At 40.1% G+C, this 22,034-nt stretch overlaps 1 protein-coding gene across 3 annotated transcripts in view; it reads right to left on the minus strand.

Moving 5' to 3' along the window:
• LOC132816400 (AF4/FMR2 family member 1-like) overlaps window positions 1–22,034 on the minus strand; it is a 151,803-nt gene that overhangs the window by 100,156 nt on the left and 29,613 nt on the right. The window lies entirely within an intron of this gene.

Consider the following 22,034-nt stretch of genomic DNA (forward strand, 5'->3'; position numbering starts at 1 on the left):
AAACACCATCTGTGTGACAATGCAATGCACAAAATGGCTACATCATTCAGCTAGGAACTAAGTTCGTGGAGTGCTTTGGCAGTGATGTGGTAAAGTATTTTTACATTCTTCAGTTTCTACATACTATCTATCTGTGACAACATGCTAATCCAGATAAAAAGCAGAACTGCAAAGAAAGGAAGCCAAAGTAGAAAAGGAGCTCTCAGAGTACAGCGTAATCAACTAGAAACTGGTCAGACTCTCCCAGTTTTGTCAGCTCATAACCCTAGGTGAAGACATCTAAGCAGCTTAATTATAATACATTTAACATGTCTTATATTATTCTACAAAGAACCATAAGTGGAAAGTGCAACATTTTCACTACAAACATACATCTCAACATGCTGTATATGTAGTATAGAACTCAGATCTGATCTATTGTTAGAACTATGGTTTTGTTACCAGCTGCAATTTACCTAAAGGTCACTAGGCTGGGGAACTAACTAATAGGGAAACTAGGAAATGGCTAAGGCGGTTGAAGAAATACTTTGCATCAATCTTCAGTGGAAGGAATTAATAGCATTCCAAAATTACAAATAATCAAGAGGTAAAGGGAGGCATGGAAATAAATGTAATAATCATCACTGCAGTTTAAAAAAAGCTAGGGAAACTAAATGGTGTTAAAGACTAAACAATCAATTCATCCTTTGATTGCATCCTAGACTATTAAAAGGAAATAGCAGCAGAGATAGTGGATGCACTGGGAGTGATCTTCCAGAATCCTTATATTCTGGAAAACCCCCAGAGGACTGGAAAATTGACAACCTAACATCTTTATTAAAGCCAGGAAAGGAAACAGGAAACAAGTAACTATACTAGTTAGCTTAATGTCTACTATTTAGGAAAATATTCATATGAAAGGATGTAATGGCAAAGCATTTATTAATACAGAACATTTGATCTAACAAAGACAGCATGCCTTTGTGAGTGGCAAATATGTGACAAAATTTACTACAATTCTTTGAGGTGGTAACAAGCCAGATAGATAAAGGGGAAGCAATGGGTGAGATGTATTTGGATTGTCAGAATATTTTTGATAAAAAGGTACCACACATTAGACCTCAGGTAGTTGTTCTAGAACACGATAGTTGCGTTCCTGTGCAACCACTTGATAGAAACATCATGCTTTTGAGATAGTGTTTGAAGTAACATGATGACATTGCCAATAGAAAAGGTGTTCCTAATTCACCAATCACATTTCAGCAAATTCACGTTAACAATACACGTGTTATAGCAGAAAGACCTGTACTTAATAAGGTAACAGTCCATGGTGTTAGAAATAGCACACCAGCACGGATAGAAGATTAGCTAACTAATAGAAGTCAGGGATAGAATAAACAGCATTTTCAGGATGACAATAAGTGAGATCACTACTGGAGTCACAATAATTTACACTATACTGTATATGTTAATGATTTGGATGAGGAAAGTGAATATACTCTAGCCAAGGATATGCAACCAAAAATAATTGAGATGGCAGGTGGCCAGAATGACACAAAGATTCTGTAGAGAGGGATATAAACAGATTTAAGTGAATGGGCAAAAAACTTTAAAAAAGGTAGAATATGATGTGGGGAAATGTGAAGTGATGTATTTTGGCAGGAATAATAGAGCAACTGAACATTATTTAAATGGAGGAAGAAGGCAGCAAACTTAAAGTCAGAGGGTTTCAGGAATCATTGTCCATGAATTGCATAAAGCTAGCATCTAAGTACAGTGGGCATTAGAGAATGCAAGTGGAACACCAGCCATTATTTCAACAAAAATGAAAATAAAAAAGTAGTGAGGGTTTGCTCAAACTACAGAAGTCACTAGCCAGACCACAGCTGGAATACTGCAAACAGTTGGGTCCTTATCTAAGGAACAATATACCGGTATTGAAGGCAGTGCAAAAAAAGAGTTTCACTAGACTGATACCAGGTATGAAGGATAGGTCTTATAAAGACAGATGGAATAGATTGGGCCTGTACTTGTTGGGAGTTTAGAGGTATGAGCAGTGACTTTATTGAAACACAGATCATTCTTAGGGGATTTGATGGGGGACAAGCGGAAAGATTGTTTCTAGTTCAGGGAGAGTCAAGGTCCAGAGAACACAATCTCAGAAGGAGAGGTTGTCCTTTTAAAGGCAGAGATCAGGAGGAATTCCTTCTGTCAGAGAAGAGTGAATCTGTAAAATTCAGTACAGCAGAGGCTGTCAAGGCTGGTCATTAAACTATATGCAAGGGTCTGAAACGCAATAAGAGATTCAAGGCTTACGTGGAAACGCAGGTAAGTGGAACTAAGGATTTGTAAATTAGTCATGATCTCATTCAGTGGTGGAACAGACCCAATGAGCTGAATGGCGTGCTCCTACATCTTTTGGTCACACAAGATTTGCTGAGATTTGTACATTCCAGTTGTATCAAAATCTGCAACTAAGTCATTATCTGTAGTGTTGTTTTTCAGTACACATCAAGATCAAAAACAGAACAGATAGTCAATGTTGACAATTAAAGCAACATTCATTTTGATGCAGAAAGAGCAATGCACACTTAAAATATCACTATGGTAAGTTTTGTGCAAAAGACAATCAAATAGTCAATAGAGCACAGCATTTCTTTTATTGACCATATAGAATTAAAGTTTCCAGTTTGGTGTGTTGTGCTTGATTATTAGTGCAGAAGCATAAACATTACATATAAATATAATTACATCTATGCCAGCACCTCCACTGGTGAACAGGTCAAAACAGTTGGTCTGTGGGAAGGGGAAAGGACATCCACCATCCAAGATATTTTTTGTGTAGGGACGTAGGCAGGAAGCAAAGTAGTGAATGAACTTTCAGGAACCTGAGTTACAAAGAAGGATTTCATCAAGTAGCTCTTCATGCCCACTGTATAAAATATAATGGAGATAATATCTAGCTGACCCTTGTGTTTGGCACAATTACTTATTCACCATTAGACACCTGGTTTTACAAAAAGCTTAACAGGCTTCTCCAAGTCAGAAACTAAGACCTTTTCTTCTACTCTGGTCTGGTCAGTTATATCGTCAGTTCTGGTTAACTATTGGCAAAAGCTTCTCATATTTCCTCAGAAACTCATTTCTAAATAAAGCTATTTAGTTTAAGGTCACAATTCAAATCTTGTAGCAAAACAGTGGTGCCTAGGAAATAAGAATGTGAATTCTAGCATTACAAGTGTTCAATGGATGACAAGTGCAATTACATTAATAAAAAAAGAGAGAGATTCCCTTGCTGTTCCCAAGCATGATAAAAACAGAAAGCAACCAGATACAACGTGCATAATTCTGTGCAAGCAGCAACTATGGAAATATGGTATGATAGTGCCCCTAAATTACTTAAGTGCATTACTTAATATCCAACTTTGGAGGCAAAATTCTCCCACTTACATTCTTCCAGCATTCTAGTGGGTTTCCTCTGTTTTCTGGATGTGCAGGATGTGCAAAGATGTGCAGGTTAGGTGAACTAACCATGCTAAATTGCCCATAATTGTTCAGGGATGTGTAGGTTAAGTGCATTAGGCAGGGGTAAATGTAGAGTAATAGGGTAGGGGAATGGGTCTGGATGGGTTACTCTTCAGAGGGTCGGTGTGGACTTATTGGGCCAAAAGTGGCCTGTTCCACATTGTACAGATTCTATGATTAACAGATCACTGTGTCTAATGTTTCCATGCCGCAGGCAGGATTCTTCAGGGCTAGGATTAGAGTAGAAGCATCACTCTGGTATCTTTCCTAAGATATCATCTTCCACAAGCTGCATCAAGTACAGGCAGGCAATCTAAAGCAGTGTATAATTCATATCCATGCCAAACAACTTACACTTTTAAGCCAGGGACACTGCCTAACAATGAGTTGGGAAACTCAATTGACATCTTTTTGCATCCTACTAACCAATGTACACCTTACATCATAGGGGTGCAAAGTATAGCTACAATCTCTCAACTAACTCCAAAAAAAACTTCTCTAGTAGGTTGAGACGAGTAAGAAGCCAAGTTGAAAGTTTATGGCAAGTGTAAAGTGCCAGGCTGTAGAAAAAGAATAGGTACATCAGGAGGTTATTTTTAATAAAAATCTGTGGATTGTAAAATAATCAAAAGGTGGCATTCTATTGTTGGAGGTTCTGAAGGGAAAAATAAAAAAAGTTAACATAGTGAAAATATATGGATGAGGAAAACACAGTAGCAGAAATGTATAGCGAAATTCAGAGAAGTGCTGTTCTACAAAAGGTTGTACCCATCAGAAGACAGTGCATTGCCTGCAAACTGTGCAGCAAAAGAGAGAACCTTCTCAGATAGAGAGTAGTACTGCATAAACTTCCACCTCAAAAGTTGCTCTTGTGGGGAATTTGCTTGCCATAACAAAAATACGACCAAGTTTGCTGAAGCCAACTTTAGCACGGGAAGGAGATTTAGGAATTGAGAGATTTAAGGCAATGTAGAGGCCAGGAAATTTGCCATACTAAAAATAACCAAAGCATCAAAGCCAACAACAGTAGTTGTTGATCAAATATGGAATGAAGAAACTAAAATTTGCAAGCTTCCTCCAATCCTCAATTGTTCACCACAAACTTTAGCTCCTCTATTGAAGAGAATTTGCAATGGTTACAGCTCATTTCCAGGTGTTGCTGAATCTGAAAACTAGGCCATTTGGCTATTCTTCTTCTTCTTCAAAAGCCAGTACAGACAGAACCAGCCAAATGGCCTCATTCAGCACTGTAACAATTCTGCACTAACTTATTTGGTAATAAGTAGTACAGTATTGTTGAAAAATGCATTTTGTCAAAGCTTTTCAGAGGAGAGCAAAGATAGTTTGTTTTCTCTCATACAATATCAATTGTCCAAATGAGTTCCAAGACAAAATTCTGAAAAATGTCTTTCTCCCCTCCCCAAGTAATCTTCAATTGGGATTTAATAAAATTTATGTCTAAACCAAAATGGCACAAATGCCAGCTATTTGATCTCATAAGAGAAATTATCAACTCTTTCCTGGTCAGTACTGAATGCTCACAGGGTCACCAGGTAGCTGATCAGTCTAAATGTTTTCTCTCCTTAGCCCCGAGGTACAATAATTTAGTCAATAATAGCAACTCTGCCAATATTCTGGTTGAGGTTAGCAATGCAAAGACAGCAAATCAAAATAGGACTAAAAAGGAGAAACTTCTGAACTTATTGGTATCTTAGAAGGAAGAACGTAGCTAATGGTGTTCAATTTTGATGAAAAGCAGTTGACAAAAAAAAAAGAGTTCACTTTTCACACGTGCTTCCTGACCTGTTCAGTGTCTCCATCATATTTTATCGGCTTCTCAAAACCTCAGCATGTACAACAGCCTGCTTTTGAGTCAAAACCAGCATCCCCAGCTCCGCATCTTAAACTATTCACGACAATCCTGAAATTTGGACAACAGTGCGCATCAAGAGACACCACAACCAAGCTCAAGTCTGGCCTCGCCTAAAATTGATAAGACACTTCCAGTAGAGAATTGACTAAATAATGATAAGCAGCAGAAATATCAACTCAGTTTGGATTCTCTAAGCAGAGGATACTGTGGCTATTGTAGGATCCATAGTTCAGCCAAGACCATTAAACAGATCAGAGTGAGACTTGAAAGAAGGTTGGATTGCTACAAAACTGACAGCCTCTTCCCCACCCCTACCACAACTGTCTCTCAAGTACTGAAAAGTCAGAATTTCATTCTACCAAAAGGCAGGCACAAATTAGAATCAATATCCAAGTTATTCACTACCTGGATGTTCAAAGAGCACATGAAACTGAACAGAATTTACATGGCAACTTTTTGCTGACTTGACTGACCTGAACTCTGCAATACAAGATGGGATCATACCAAGCAATATAACTAAACCAGCTCTAAATTACCATAAAAAAAAACATACAAGTTGGGTGGTTTGACAATCTGCATAGCAGATAGTTTGAAAAGCACTGCAATATTCAGTGGCTTGTTTAGCATTGCTCTACCTGGTGTGAATCAAGACTCAATTAGACCATGAGAAACGGGACCAGGGGAAGGCAGTTGGACCCCTGCTCTGCCATTCAACAGGATCATGGCTGATTTGATATTCCTCACAGCTACGTTCCTGCCCTTCCGCATCACTTTTAATTTCCCTTTGATTAAGATTCTCAGTCTTAACATATATAAAGGACTCTGCTCCCTCAGCGCTCAGTGGCAAGGAGTTCTAAAGACAGTCAAACCTCAGAAGGAATTCCTCAGCTCAGTCTTAAATTGGTGCTCTTGATTCGGGGACTATACCCTCTGGTCCTAGGCACTGATATGGGGAGATATCCTCTCAGTGAGTATTTACACTATTAAGCCCCTTAAAAGAATAGTGTCTGTTTCACCTTGCTCATTAGGCAATTGCTCCACACCAGGGATCATCCTAGTGGACCTTCTCTGAACTGCCTCCATTGAATTAACTCCTTATGCAGATCTCATTAAAAATCTTATGTCTGAATTAATTGCTTGCCTGCAAAATGTTACATGCGATTGTTCTTCTCCCATCCCCCCCATCCCCATTAGAAGACCCAGCATTCAATGTACAAAAATGGAAACCACCTACAAAATTTCAGTCTTCACCTGCATAACTTAAACAGTTGGTTTCCATAGCTAATAAGTCAAACAGCCACTGAAAGGCAGATCAGAGAGATGTATGTATTATATGATTTGCCGAGTGTCATGTAATATTGGTTAACGCCGAGTGCAAGATTGGTTAACACAATATTGAAGGAGCTCTTCCATGTCTTTCTTTGATCATGTATTTTGGTCACATCAATGTCAACATTTAACATTAAATGTTTATCTAAGCGGTTTCAAATTAGATACATGAATAGTTGCTTTAAGATGATGTCCTGGAATAGATGACTGAAGTAATCCTCCCAACTCCATTTGACTGGATTATCTGACAATGGGCAATGTGATGACAAATCATAATATATTACAAAGACAAATCAAAATATTATGCAACATAAAAGCAGTTTGTAACTTTCATGAAAGGAGGAAAGGGACATTCCCACTTACACAAATCACAAAAAAGTCACCTTTAAACGAAATGTACATGGTCTTACACATTGAAATATAGTGTTAAAATTAAAATGGAACTTTACGCAAAAGGCAATTACAGAACCAGTCTAACATTTCTGATTTTGCTTTGAGTTCTTTTTCCTTGTCCTCCCCAAACAATTGAGCAATGTCAATGTCAAGCCTCAAACTAAAAATGGCCACTTGATTGTGGTGTTGGGTGGTTGCCAGTAGAAATATAAGCCAACCAAAGATACCTACAGTGCCGTCAGGGGTACACCTTTATGGGATGTGTATTGTTACTGCAGCTAATCACGCTATATATAAATGAAGCAGAAAATATTTTTAAAATTTGAGCATTATGCAGAATTGCTGTTACTCAAATCTGGTCAGACATTTTTGATGCAGTGTTATAGTAAGCAGCACTTTAATACGCAGCAACATTAATTAATTCTCAGTTCTTCACTTGTTCCCTGTCTTGCTTTTAGCCATCCATACTGGGAGATCTGCTGTCATGGAATGTCATGCTCATCTTTCTTGTGGCATCTTCAAACATCTACTGTAGCTCATTTGCAAAAGATCTGTAATGTTCATCATCCAATTACGCCTGGGTCAACCCCCTCTTTCTGCTGCCCTCCACTTCGCCCTGTATAAGAGATCTCTGCAGCTTTTCAACACAGATCAAATGGCTGAAATATTAATTGTGTTTTCGGGGTGTCACTATTGGGTGTTACTTAAAAATCAAACAACAAATTGAACTTGACGTTTATCATTTAGTAGGACACTGGATACATGATTAGTTTTATTTTAACTATCAGGCAGCTAAATAATAAAAAGTCTCTCAACTGCATGTTAACATATATACCAGAAATAACTTCAGGTCTAAAACTATTTCCTGCAATTGGATAACATTTCTCAACACAGATAAGAGGCCATTTTAACGTTGGATTACAGGATTTAGGCAGTGCAATGTTCAATCAGAGATAGTACACAATTCGCCTTCCAGCCTAACAAATATTTTCATAAGATTTTCAAACAAGGCATAGGATTGTCAAGTGCAAAAAACATGAGCATTATTAAATACTAGATGCTTCAAAAACCTTAATATGAACACAGAAAAGTTACTTAACTAAGTATTTCCAATCCTGCTGATTACAAATAAAAATTCCCAATTTTAAAAAGTTAACACACGAAGTGCTTAAAACAAACTTAAAGCTCCATCTTAAAGCCTTGAAACTGAGCAATAATTCAATTGTGGAAACAGTACCTTCACATTTTATTACCGATTGTACTTTGAACAAAAATTTACAGGCTTATTTTAAAAATTAAGCTGAGCTACATACCAATATTGCATGTAAAACGACATCATCAAAAGTGTTCTGCTTGAATGAAAACGAGCCAGAACTACAAATAGATCCAGGAAAAGGATTCCTCAAAAAGATCCTTAATATTAAAAGCTAGTCCACATTCTTTGTAAATTTGCAGTTTGAGGAGGGTGGGGGTGGGGAAAGAAAAAAAGATAAAGTCTTGTAACATACTCTAATGCTTCTTAATTCTTCGCCATGCTGAGCAATCTCACACAAACTAGCCTGTTAAACGAGGTTAGTCATGCATTACCACTAAATGCCACTTGACGCTGCCATGGCAACAACCGTCCTAGATTACAGACAGTGGTACACAGCTGACTCCTCATTTATCACATGCGTAGACAACATTTCTATGACTGCTCTTTTCTAAAGCGACGCTCTACTGTAACTACCTGGCCATTCTCTTGACTGCTCCTGCCACAAAAAACAGACATCCCCAATCTCATCAGAACTGACGTCAGCTCACGCACACACCAATCTATTTTAGTATTATCCTTGAATAAAAATGCCACTGGATATCTCATCACCAAAAAGCACATCAACAAAAAAAAAATGAACAAGGACAAGCTGTGCACAAGTCTCGTCAGCTTAAAATTTCCTGGGGCCTCCAAGTACAAATTGAAATTGTTTTATCTGTTCAGTCCATGGTTACTGATTTGATTTTCTAATTGCCCTCTTTCCTCTTTTTGCTGTTTGAGAAACCGACAGACGTAAACTGGCAACTACATCATAACAGCAGCCACTTTTGGAAAATATTTAGTGAGGGCACTTTGGAACAATTGAAGTTTGTCAGAGATGATACAAGTTCAAATGATCTCATTCCTGGTTACCTCAATATTTTGCATATTGCTAACTTACATATCAAAATGAAGTTGAATATGTTATATTAAAAAAAAAGGATTCAAGGTTAATGCCCCCAAAAGTCACTGCCTTTCTTTCTACTCTCCTCCCCACCAGAAGCAAACTGGAGGAGCAGGAAGAAAACTAACTGCTTCAAACCCAGGCTATGAAGATCAAGTTTATGCACTGGAGGTTAATTACCCAGGCGAGCAGTTTGTGCGCAGGCCTTGATGACATCTGCTCTTGGCTCCTGGCTTCCTGTCAGTCACAGACCCAGCTCCCACTGCTGCAAGTACACTTACTCACCGGCTCATTCAATCAATTTCAGCTGTCTTGGGATACAAAGAGCGAAAAAAAAAAGCAGCTGCTCACAATCAAAGCCAGGAAAGAAGTTTCCCATTTGCAGGTTCAAAGATGTCCAGCCAGTCATTTCCAGAAGTGGGGGGGGGGTTAGTGAGTGACCAAGCAGAGGACGATCAGCCAGGACAGGATTGCAGTCAAGACTGAAATTATATTGGATTCTTCCATTGCCCTGGCTCAAGAATCAGAAGCCAATTGTATTGCACCAGTGATAACTGAACTTGGCAATCTTCTACCCATTGAAGCTTAGTACTATCCCATATTCATCTGTGGGAATGGAGGGGCAGGAAGGACGAAAATAAGGATAAATCCAAAGCAAAATTAAACTCATCTGCTTTGGGTAAGTTAAATGCACGCTCAATCAAATCTCACTGCAAGGCTCAGATGATTAAAGCCAGGGGCAAAATGATCGAAGCTTAGGATCAATTCCCAGGAGTGTTGTTATCATTTGTGACGCATTAACCTGGAGGAATTCTCCCACATTTTGTTGTGTGCATCATTACCAGGTCACAGTGGGGTGGGAGAAAACTCAAATGTATTACCTCCAATTTAATCCATGGCTCACGGTCAAGTCCCAGATCACACGCTACCTGATGTTCTGTCGTATTGTTCACATATACCCTCGAGTTTGGAATATGATTGTGAAAGTTAACTGCTAACTTGTACAGTTAAAAGCAACAGTGTACTGCAGCGCTAGAGTGGATAACATCCATATAAAATCAAAAACTAATTTGTGAATTCATTCTCATATAGTTATAAATGAAATGAATGGATGCAAATTTTAATTACTTATACTCTACCATTGCACCCATATTGGTGTAGGGAGCAAGTAATTTTTTCTAAAAACACATGCATATTTTCCACTGTAAATGTGAATGTAGGGAAACTGACTGCGGGGCAGGGAAAAGCATCTGTGCCCACCGTCAATACTGCTGACATCAGATCAGCCTTCCCGAGAGTCAACCCAAAGAAAGCAACAGGCTCACATGAGCATTTAAACCCTGTGTGGGCCAACTGGTGGAGGTATTCACCAACAGCTTCAACCTCTTCCTCAGATTTGTTGAAGTCCCCACCTGCATCAAGCAGCCCAGTACCTACGAAAGCATGTTCAATGTGCCTTACGACTACTGCCCCAGTGGCTCTGACCTCAATCAGAAGGCTGGTCATGGCCCAGATCAACTCAAGTCTCCCAGGCTGCCTCAATCCCCTGCAATTTGCCTACTGATACAACAGGTCCCCAGTGGATGCCACTTCCCAGGCCTGTGCTCATCTCCGGAGCATCAGGATAACGAGGACACCTACATCGGACTTCTGCTCATTCTCTACAGCTCCGCCTTCAACACCATTATCCCCTCTAGACTGATCAAAACTCCCATGACCTTGGTCATGGCTCCGCCCTCTGCAACTGGATCCTCGGCTTTCTGATCCACAGACCGCAGTCATCACGATAATCCTCAATAATGCAGCCCCCCACCCCTCCCCAAGGATGCATCCTCAACCCATACTGTACTCCCTGTCCACCCACGAATGTGTTGACAAATTCTAAACAAGCACCATCTGTATGTTTGGTGACGACGACACCATCTAACAACGTTATCTAACAACGTTAAGTCAGAATGCAGAAAGGAGATAGAGGGCTCAGTGTCATGGTGCAATGAGAACAACTGCTCTTTCAACTTCGGCAAACTAAAAGAATTATCGTTGACTTCAGAAAGAAAGGAGGAGAACACATCCCCATCAACGGAACGGAGGTTGAAGTTGAGAGATGGAGAGCATCAAGTTCCTAGTGGTGACAGTGACCAACTTGCCCTGAACTTCACATGTAGATGCGATGGTCATGAAGGCAGCTCAGGCAATTTGGCATGTCCATAAGCACCCTCACCAACTTCTACAGATGCACCAAAGAAAGCATATGGTCCAGGTGCATAACCACCTGGTATGGCAAGTGCTCTGCCCAGGAGTGTAAAAAAACTACAGAAGGTTATGTGCACAGCCCAGACCAAAGAGGTCAACCTCCCACCATAGACTCCATTCACATGGCTGATTGCTGCAGCAAGGCTGCCAAAGACCAATCACAGCCCAGTCATGCTCTCCTGCAACCTCTTCCATCAGGACACACGCACCAGCAGGTTCAGGAACAGCTTCTTCCTGGCTGTTATTAGACTGATGGATGGACTCGAACTTTAAAATAATGCTGATCTTGCTAATGTCAACATAACTTGCATGCCTCTAAGCCTCTTTTTCGCCCTATGATCCACATGTCCTTGCTTACTACGACCTTGCCTGTACTGCTCAAAAATAAAGCTTTTAGGGTTACATGACAATAAATTTAAATCAAATCATGCTTCAGGTGCATTTAGCTGACTATTTCTGCTCAAAGCCACAAGAATTTGACAAGTGTATTAATATCACTGCATTTGCACTTACTACCTCTCCCGTCATCACCTTTTTATCACTTTTGTCAACCTTTTACAGAATAAAAAGTCTACGTCAATTATAATGGAAACTGCTGGCATAAATTAGTCACATTGCAGTTACAACTCATTACTAGAGACTACAACCTCAAACACATCTTGCGATTACTCAGCCTGAATGGCAGAAAATCCTTTGGATGTGAAAAATTCTCCTTGATGTTTTGCATTTAAATTGGTTCAAAAGTGTGTATTCAGATTGCAGTATGTAACGTAAAACTATAAAACTTATGACATTCAATTTAATTAAATTCAGGAACAGCTAGGATTCACTTCCAGTCGCACACCTTCTAGAATGATGGGGTATCTGTGAGATTCAGGTGAACACAAGGCATCGGAATACCTGATGAACAGTCCTGGGAAGCACCACCGATCAGATGATCCTTGATGTGCATGAACACAAGCCTCTTAAGGTATCAGGACAGATTGTTAAAGTGGTTAAGCAAGCATTTGGGCATGTTACTTTATTAGTTGAGGCAGAGTATTTAACAGCAGGGAGGTTAGTTATGCAGAAATGCTCATTACATATTAGTGGTTAGGTGTCTATCTTGGCAAAGCAGTGCACAAGACTTTGGGCCATGTGCTGGAAAGTGGGATAAGATTCATCTAAAAACAACCACCTGACTAACGCAGACCTGATATACTGAAGGGCTTTTTTTCTGTACTGTAGCTCGCTACAAGAGTACACTTTGTGACTTCTTATAAAAACTTTGTTCCAGGTCTGTCAAGCATATGCTCAAGTTGAGTTCCAGACTGCCTGATATTTCCCATTTCACGTCATCTACTTTCACCCCTCCTTCTTCACTGTTCAATTTCAAATTACCAACAAATATCATACAATTCCACCACCTCACGAACTTGAGACAACACTCGCACCCAAAATAATAAAACACAACCTATCCGTACACAGCTGAAGTTAGCATACTGCAAATGTTACAGGTTTATATAGAAAACTCAGAATACTTACATGCACTTTAAACAAAATACTTCAATTTTTAAAACACAGAGTAACTTGACAAATCTATAACAATTTAGCTAAATCAAGCTCCTAACAATCATGTTTCACTAAATTAGAATAAACTAGAGTTAACTGGTAAGTAACAGGTACAAATCATACCAACAGTTGAACTTTGAAAGCGCGCTTAATTTAGACCTTGCAAAGAAATGTGGTGCTCTGCAGAGGGTTTAGCAACAACAGCCTATAAATAAACTTCAAAATGGTGGTGAGGAGGGAATGGAGAGGAAGGAATACTCAGAATTCAAAAGTCGTATCTAATGAATGTGGAGAACGAAATTTTACTACACTGACTTGCACTTGATTATTTGAGAAACTGCTTTTGAAGAAACACTATGGAACTTTATCGAGCAATCGCACATTTGGATATTAAGAACAACTTTGCACACTTAATATAAGTACCTTAGTATAGCAAAAGTATAATAAACACAGACCAGAGAAAAATTGGAAGGTACCCCAATATTCTAGTTGTATGAAACACTGCTTTTGAGAAAATATGGCTATTTCCACATATTCGAGTAAAAAAAGTGAGGTCTGCAGATGCTGGAGATCAGAGCTGAAAATGTGTTGCTGGTTAAAGCGCAGCAGGTCAGGCAGCATCCAAGGAATGGGAAATTCGACGTTTCGGGCATAAGCCCTTCATCAGGCGCCCTTCCTGATGAAGGGCTTATGCCCGAAACGTCGAATTTCCTGTTCCTTGGATGCTGCCTAACCTGCTGCGCTTTAACCAGCAACACATTTTCAGCTATTTCCACATATTCACCTTGCTAAAGGACATTTTGAAATATTGGGCTATGTGCAGATTTCCCTGGAATAGACTTTGCAAACAATGCCACAACATTATATAGTGCACTGCATTCGCATCCATCACCCCAATACTGCACTCAAGTGCTGCCTAGATAATGTGCTAAATTCCTGCAGCAACACTTGAATTCACAATCTTTACGTCAGGAGCAAAGAGCTCAAAATGGAGGAGCTAAAAACTGTATTGTGCTCAGATACTTCATCCCAATGTTGAGGCTTAAAAATATTTTTGGAATTGTTTGGAGAGATGAAGAAAGAAAAAAGGACTTATTTTTCATTCACTGTTCTCACTTTGAATGGTTTTGCTGGGATACAAACTGGGCGTTTCATGCACATGGATGCCCAGTGGTTGAGATCAGGACAAGTTGAGTTGTGGTGGCCCAAATGGACAATCAGCCTATTATAACTCATCGACCGGACCCACATGAAAACCTCATTGAGTGTTAGCTACTAGATGATTGTTGGCACCAGGGCTGACTTTAACCATTTCCAATCTTCAGGAAAGAAAGGGAGGCACAGGGAAGGAAGGTAGGGCAGAGGTGATATTAACTCCAGGTAACAAGAATACATTAGTTTCACAATGCAAAACACCATTTATCTGCTCTGCAACTTCAACTTTCATAAGCCACGTAGAAAATGAATTCTTTAGGTCAGTACACTTCCCACTTTAGACCATATTTAAACGTTAGATCTTTCAGAATCCACAGACTTATGAAAGAATTAAAAACATCAATCAATTCTGAGCACTCAATATTTAGCTAAACAGGTGTAAGGTGCTAATTTACAATAGCAGGCCAAAACAGGAGATTAAAAGATCTTCATAACCTTTTGGTAGAAAGTACTGTACACGTTATGGGAGAGTTTATTGCTGCTAAGCTTTCAAAAACACTCATTCTCACAACTGAGAGACTTTGAACGGTGCTGCAAATGATCCCTAACTTCAAATAAATTTCCTCTCCTCAAATCGACCGAAAACCAGTTGCATTCCAACTGCATTGCTCACTTCTGCCACACAATTTGCCTTTATGTATATACAACACAACACATCAACAAAGTCTGATCACTCACTGCATGAGGCACATTTCCATACTGGAAATACACATTTCCAGAGAAGTTACGACGTTGCAAACAGGTCAGGATCCTGACCTCCAGCACCCTTCAGTTGAGGAAATATTGAGTTAGAGTCAGAGATGTACAGCACAGAAACAGACCCTTCAGTCCAACCTGTCCATGCCGACCAGATATCCCAACCCAATCTAGTCCTATCTGCCAGCACTCGGCCCATATCCCTCCAAACCCTTCCAAATGCCTCTTAAATGTTGCAATTGTATCAGCCTCCACCACATCCTCTGGCAGCTCATTCCACACATGTACCACCCTCTGCGTGAAATAATTGTCCCTTAGGTCTCATATCTTTCCCCTCTCACCCTAAACCTATGCTCTCTAGTTCTGGACTCCCCGATCTCAGGGAAAAGACTTTCCTATCCATGCCCCTCAATTTTGTAAACCTCTATAAAAGGTCACCCCTCAGCCTCTGACGCTCCAGGGAAAACAGCCCAAGCCTGTTCAGCCTGTCCCTGTAGCTCAGATCCTCTAATCCTGGCAACATCCTTGTAAATCTTTTCTGAACCCTCTTTTCACAGGCCTCCAGTCTGTGAAACAACCCTCCACCATCACCCTCTGTCTTCTACCTTTGAGCCAGTTCTGTATCCAAATGGCTAGTTCTCCCTGTATTCCATGCGATCTAACCTTACTAATCAGTCTCCCATTGGAAACCTTGTTGAACGCCTTACTGAAGTCCATATAGATCACATCTACTGCTCTGCATTCAATCTTCTTGGTTACTTCAAAAAAAAACTCAATCAAGTTTGTGAGACATGATTTCCCACACACAAAGCCATGTTGACTATCCCGAATCAGTCCTTGCCTTTCCAAATACATGTACATCCTGTCCCTCAGGATTCCCTCCAACAAATTGCCCACCACTGAGGTCAGGCTCACCGGTCTATAGTTCCCTGGCTTGTCTTTACTGCCCTTCTTAAAACAGTGACACCACATTAGCCAACCCCCAATCTTCCAGCACCTCACCTGTGACTATCGATGATACAAATATCTCAGCATGAGGCCCAGCAATCACTTCTCTAGCTTCCCACAGAGTTCTCGGGTACACCTGATCAGGTCCTGGGGAGTTATCCACTTTTAACCGTTTCAAGACATCCAGCGCTTCCTCCTCTGTAATCTGGACATTTTGCAAGATGTCACCATCTATTTCCCTACAGTCTATATCTTCCATATCCTTTTCCACAGTAAATACTGATGCAAAATACTCATTTAGTATCTCCCCCATTTTCTGTGGCTCCACACAAAGGCCGCCTTGCTGATCTTTGAGGGACCATATTCTCCCCCTAGTTACCCTTTTGTCCTTAATATATTTGTAAAAACCCTTTGGATTCTCCTTAATTCTATTTGCCAAAGCTACCTCAGGTCCCCGTATTGTCCTCCTGTTTTCCCTCTTTAGTATACTCCTACTTCCTTTATACTCTAAGGATTCACTCGATCTATCCTGTCTATACCTGACAGATGCTTCCTTCTTTTTCTTAACCAAACCCTCAATTTCTTTAGTCATCCAGCATTCCATATACCTACCAGCCTTCCCTTTCACCCTGACAGGAATATACTTTCTCTGGATTCTTGTTATCTCATTTCTGAAGGCTTCCCATTTTCCAGCCGTCCCTTTATCTGCAAACATCTGCCTTCAATCAGCTTTCGAACGTTCTTCCTGTACCCTGTTCAAGGGTACAAGGATTTTGACAAGTGACAGATAAAGGCAGAATGACGGTCATCTTAGATAAATCAGACTACATCAATAAAGCACAACAACTACTCGCAGACACCAACACCTACCAAAGGAAGGATTCCGACCCCACACCACAACTCACCAATAGAATAATCAACACACTAAGGAATCTACAAAAAAAACGGACAGATAACCAAAGCGGACCAGCAAAGAATGAAACCTGAAAGCAACAACACCCCCAGATTCTACAGACTACCCAAAGTACACAAACCAGACATCCCACTCAGACCCATAGTATCACTACCAGGGACACCAGCATACAAACTGGCCAAAGAACTACAACAAAAACTGAAACACCTAGTCAGTGGATCCAAACACTCCATACAATCAACACAGGAATTCTTGGACATCATCAGGAATACACACATAGACAAAGAGGAAACCATGGTATCATTCGACGTGACGGCACTGTTCACATCGATTGACAAAACCCTAGCCAGAGAAACAATAGCCAACCTACTGGACATACATAACAGAACACAGGAGGCCGAACCTATCAACAAGGACGGCATACTTAAACTACTAGACCTGTGCCTCACCACACACTTTACATTCAACAATCAGATATACGAACAAATCAACGGAACACCCATGGGATCACCAATCTCGGGACTCATAGCAGAGGCAGTTATGCAAAGGTTAGAACATACAGCACTACCACAAATCCAACCCAAACTCTGGATCAGATACGTCGATGACACCTTTGTAATCATCAAAAACACAGAAATAGAAAAAACACACCGAATCATCAACGCCACACTCACAGGAATACGATTCACGAGAGAAGAGGAAAAGGATAGCCAACTCCCATTCCTAGACGTGTTAGTAGAGAGAACACCCAACGGAGAATTCACCACAAGGGTACACAGGAAACCAACACACACAGACCAAGTCCTAAACTATGAAAGTAACCACCCCAACACACACAAACGAAGCTGCATCAGGACACTATTCAAAAGAGCCACAACACACTGCAGTACACCAGAACTGCGAAAAGAGGAAGAGGAACACCTATACAAGGTATTCGCCAAAAACGGATACCCACGCAACTTTATCACCAGATGCCTAAGAGATAGACTACGGAACGAGGACATGCCACAACCAAAAGGACTAGCCACACTACCATATGTCAGGAGCGTCTCAGAACTGACAGCCAGACTACTGCGACCCTTAGGACTCATAACAGCACACAAGCCAACTTCCACACTCAGACAACAACTCACTAGAACAAAGGACCCAATAGCCAGCACGAGCCAAACTAACGTAGTTTACAAAATACCATGCAAGGACTGCACAAAACACTATATAGGACAAACAGGAAGACAGCTAACAATCCGCATCCATGAACATCAGCTAGCCACAAAACGACACGACCAGCTATCCCTAGTAGCCATACACTCAGACAACCAGGAACATGAATTTGACTGGGAAAACACTACCATCATAGGACAAGCCAGACAGAGAACAGCCAGGGAATTCCTAGAGGCATGGCATTCATCCACAAACTCCATTAACAGACACATAGACCTGGACCCCATATACAAACCACTACAGCTGAAACTGACACCCGGAAACGACAAGAAGATCCATCAACAGACACATCGACCTGGACCCCACATACAACTACTACAGCTGAAACTGACACCCGGAAGCGGCAAGAACAAACCACTATAAATACCGGAAGAAACATCAAAGCAGCGCTTCACAGGAGGCTCCAATAGCACTGATGATGTTCCCTAGCCAGGGAACGAAACGTTTGCAGCAAAAACTTCCAGCTCGGCGAACAGAACCACAACAACGGACACCCGAGCTACAAATCTTCAACCAGACTTTTGACAAGGATTTTGCCTGACTTGGGTGATCGATGGTTTGCTGGCCAGATCAGCTCTTGACTAAATCAGTCCTGAAGGTGAGAGGGGTTCAAATGGATATTTTAGTGAAAGGGCCAACGTTGATCTGGATGCTCATTGGCATAAATGTGGAGGATTATGTGAATGCTTTGGAAATTGCACCTGTATATAGTATAGACCAACGGTCAATTGGAGCTGCCTAAATAAATTCTGTAAATTTAGAAGAACTTTACAAAGACAAAGAAACAAAGAATCAATGAGACTGCCTCAGATTCAAGACTAATTGATTTTGAATATTGAAGAAATGCTCCTTTGACTTGAAAAGGAATGACTGGAAGGCTTTCCAAAAGATAAAAACTTTTCCACTTGTTGCTTATAATTAGATTGGTTTTAACACCGGCATTTTTATAGCACTTTTCAGAAATACCAGACACCCCTAAGTGCCCTGCAGACACTTACGTACCGTTGAAATGCAAATATCTTTTGAAGTATAGCAGCCAACTCTCACACCAAAATGCAATGGGATAACGACCAGAGAATCTTTTTTGGTGCTAACGTATGGACATATACATTGAAGATTTGCCCATACACGTATCAAAGCAACTAATAAATTTCCACCTGCTGACAAAAGAAAGTGCCCCGTAAAGTTTATTCTTCCCTAAAATACAACATTCATCTGTCTACATTGTACTTGGCTAAAGCCAAAATGTACTGAAATGACAAAATTAGTACAAAAATGTGGTAGAAGCCTACACTGCAATTGCAAGGCTTGCAGTATAAAAATACCACTCAAAATACACTCATTGCTATCATTGATCAGGTAGCCCGATTGTCAGCAGCCAGCAATATTATTTTGATATTCCCTGCACTGCAGGAAAATTTAATCTTCCAAACCAGTCTTGGTTTAAATGAACAGAAGAAACGAAACACTTGACCAGTATTTGCTTCATGTTGTGTAACACAGAAAAAACACTAAATTGGGAAGTTCACACTGTTTTGAGTAAATCATAGGATGCTGATTGAACGCAAGTTGCAAAGAGTTCAAAAATATTAAGAAATTATGCAAAGTCACTGAACGGTTACACACTTTTGCAAGAGCAACAGATCATTCCGTAGCAGTGGTTTTCAAACATCCATATTCCTTTCCTTTCATGTCTAATAACAAAGATGTCCACTAGCTGACACAGCAATGATGGACTGAATGGCAGAGCCGGTTCTTTCAAACTTTAATTCACTAAGCCTTTGTCCACCCATTCTCAACAAACACTGCTGCAGCTATCAATTTGATCCTTCAACTTGGCCTTTATGCTCGATTTCAGAAAAATCCTCAGCTGCCTCTGTCCTGCTCATTCCTGTCTGATAGTTAAAAATCACAACATCAGATTATAGTCCAGCAGGTTTAATCAGAAGCACTAGCTCCTTCATCAGCAGCTCCAAAAGCTCCTATAACCTGGTGTTGTATGATTTTTAACTTTGTACACCCCGTTGAACACAGACATCTCCAAATCACGACTGTCTGATAACAGTAGGGAAGAGATGTAATAAGAAGCCATCCCTTCAAAAGGGATGATAGATATACAGTAATTGCATGAATTTATTGATATCCTGTTCTTAATATCCAGGAATTCCCCACTTAACAATTTGAGGGCACCATTACCACAATGTGCAGCAATTAAAAGGCAGCCCACTGATACTACTGGAACTAGGGTGGACTTAGCAGGAACACACCAAGAATGGGACTTTTTAAAAAGCAGGCCTAGAACATGTGCCACTCATCATCTGATTTGGCTTGACCACATCAAGCTGCTCTTGGCCTTGCTTATATGATTATTCAAGAGTGAATATGTTTGCAAAGAGATGAGCCCATCTATCTTTTCGATCCTTCATCTCTACTTGCTCACAAGCTTTGGTGAATTTCAACAGTGCATCTTTTACACTGGGGGAGGGGGGATTGACAGCAATCTTCTTCTGCTCAAAAAAAAAGTCAACCGTCCATGGCAACCCATTCCACCTTAGCCCCTCTCACTCTAGCTTCTTTCTCATCCATTTCTAACTTCACTTCATTGTGAGCATTTTAATTCCACACCCACTAGAATATTTTGGCTTCCTCAATCCCAAGCCAATCTCCCAAGTATATCTTCTTCAACACAAAACAATCTTCCCCTCATACAATACTTGCTTCCATCCTTACCACAGACCACCTGCCACAAAATTTACAACCATGCCTTAGTGACCTCCAGACTGGATTATTCCAATGCGGAGAGTCAGCTGACTACCTTTACAATCTTACGACTCATTTGATTCTCTTTTCTGTACTTGTCGCTTCTGTTCAAGTTAATGCGGCCTTTCGGTACTAGAAGCCCTCATTTGCTGTTTTGTCCGAATCTCTCTAGTTTAAAACATGCAAGCCCTACTTTTTTTGCACCATAAATTATTGGACCATTTAAATTTAAGTCAAGCAACAAAGTGGGAATTTAATGTGCAATAAAATTGAAATACCAGATTAATTCCAAACTGCTGGTTGATTCAAATTAAGAGCGGTGAACATTATACCGAAATAATATTTATACCTGAACTCAGACTTCGGATAATTTTAATAAGTGTGAAATTGACTGTCACAGGATTAAGGAAAGCACAAGCTTCAGTGAAATGGCGCACACACCCATCTATATTTTGCAAAGTAAAAATGGCCAATGGAAGGTCAAACAACCTAGTTATTCTATCCAGAGCTAATGGTGCAACATTGCAGAATACATAAGCACAATGGTTAAGAATGCCTGAACACTGGGTCAGTCTGCAAGCATCAGGAACAGCATGGCTTAATTAATTCCTATAATTCAAAATATGCAATCAATTAAATTGAGCACATGACCCTTCCATTTCTGGAATCTGGTTAAAGTTCATCCCAAACCAACAAAACACAGAATCTTGCTTTCTCAAACTTTAGATGAAAGAGTTTTCAGGGCACTGAGACACACTAATAGGCACCAATTTGAATAGACAGCTCTATGATATCAATAGGTGTGGATTCAACTCATTATTTTTTATATTTAAATTTATGAGGAGCAAAGTTGCCAGAAGTACAGGTTTCATTTGACCACTGAGCTTACTCCTGCAATAAGCAAAGTAAAAGTTAAACTGTATTGGGTTACTCTGCTACTAATGAGCAATGATAGATGCCCAATGTGACCAACTGCTGCATAAATTTATATTATCACAGTTTAGTTTTGAAAGTCTCAATTTTCTTTTCCAAATATATTTTCTTTTTTTATAAAAAAAGTATAGATTGTAAACAGAGTAGGGGGACTGCATGTGTTTTTTAAAAATTACTTTAATCACAGCCTTCTCATTTCTCGCATGAAATGAATGAAGTCTGCTTTAAAATTCACAGTGAATGGATG

The sequence above is a fragment of the Hemiscyllium ocellatum genome, chromosome 1, assembly GCF_020745735.1.
Source record: "Hemiscyllium ocellatum isolate sHemOce1 chromosome 1, sHemOce1.pat.X.cur, whole genome shotgun sequence".
In the NCBI taxonomy this organism is placed as follows: Eukaryota; Metazoa; Chordata; class Chondrichthyes; order Orectolobiformes; family Hemiscylliidae; genus Hemiscyllium; species Hemiscyllium ocellatum.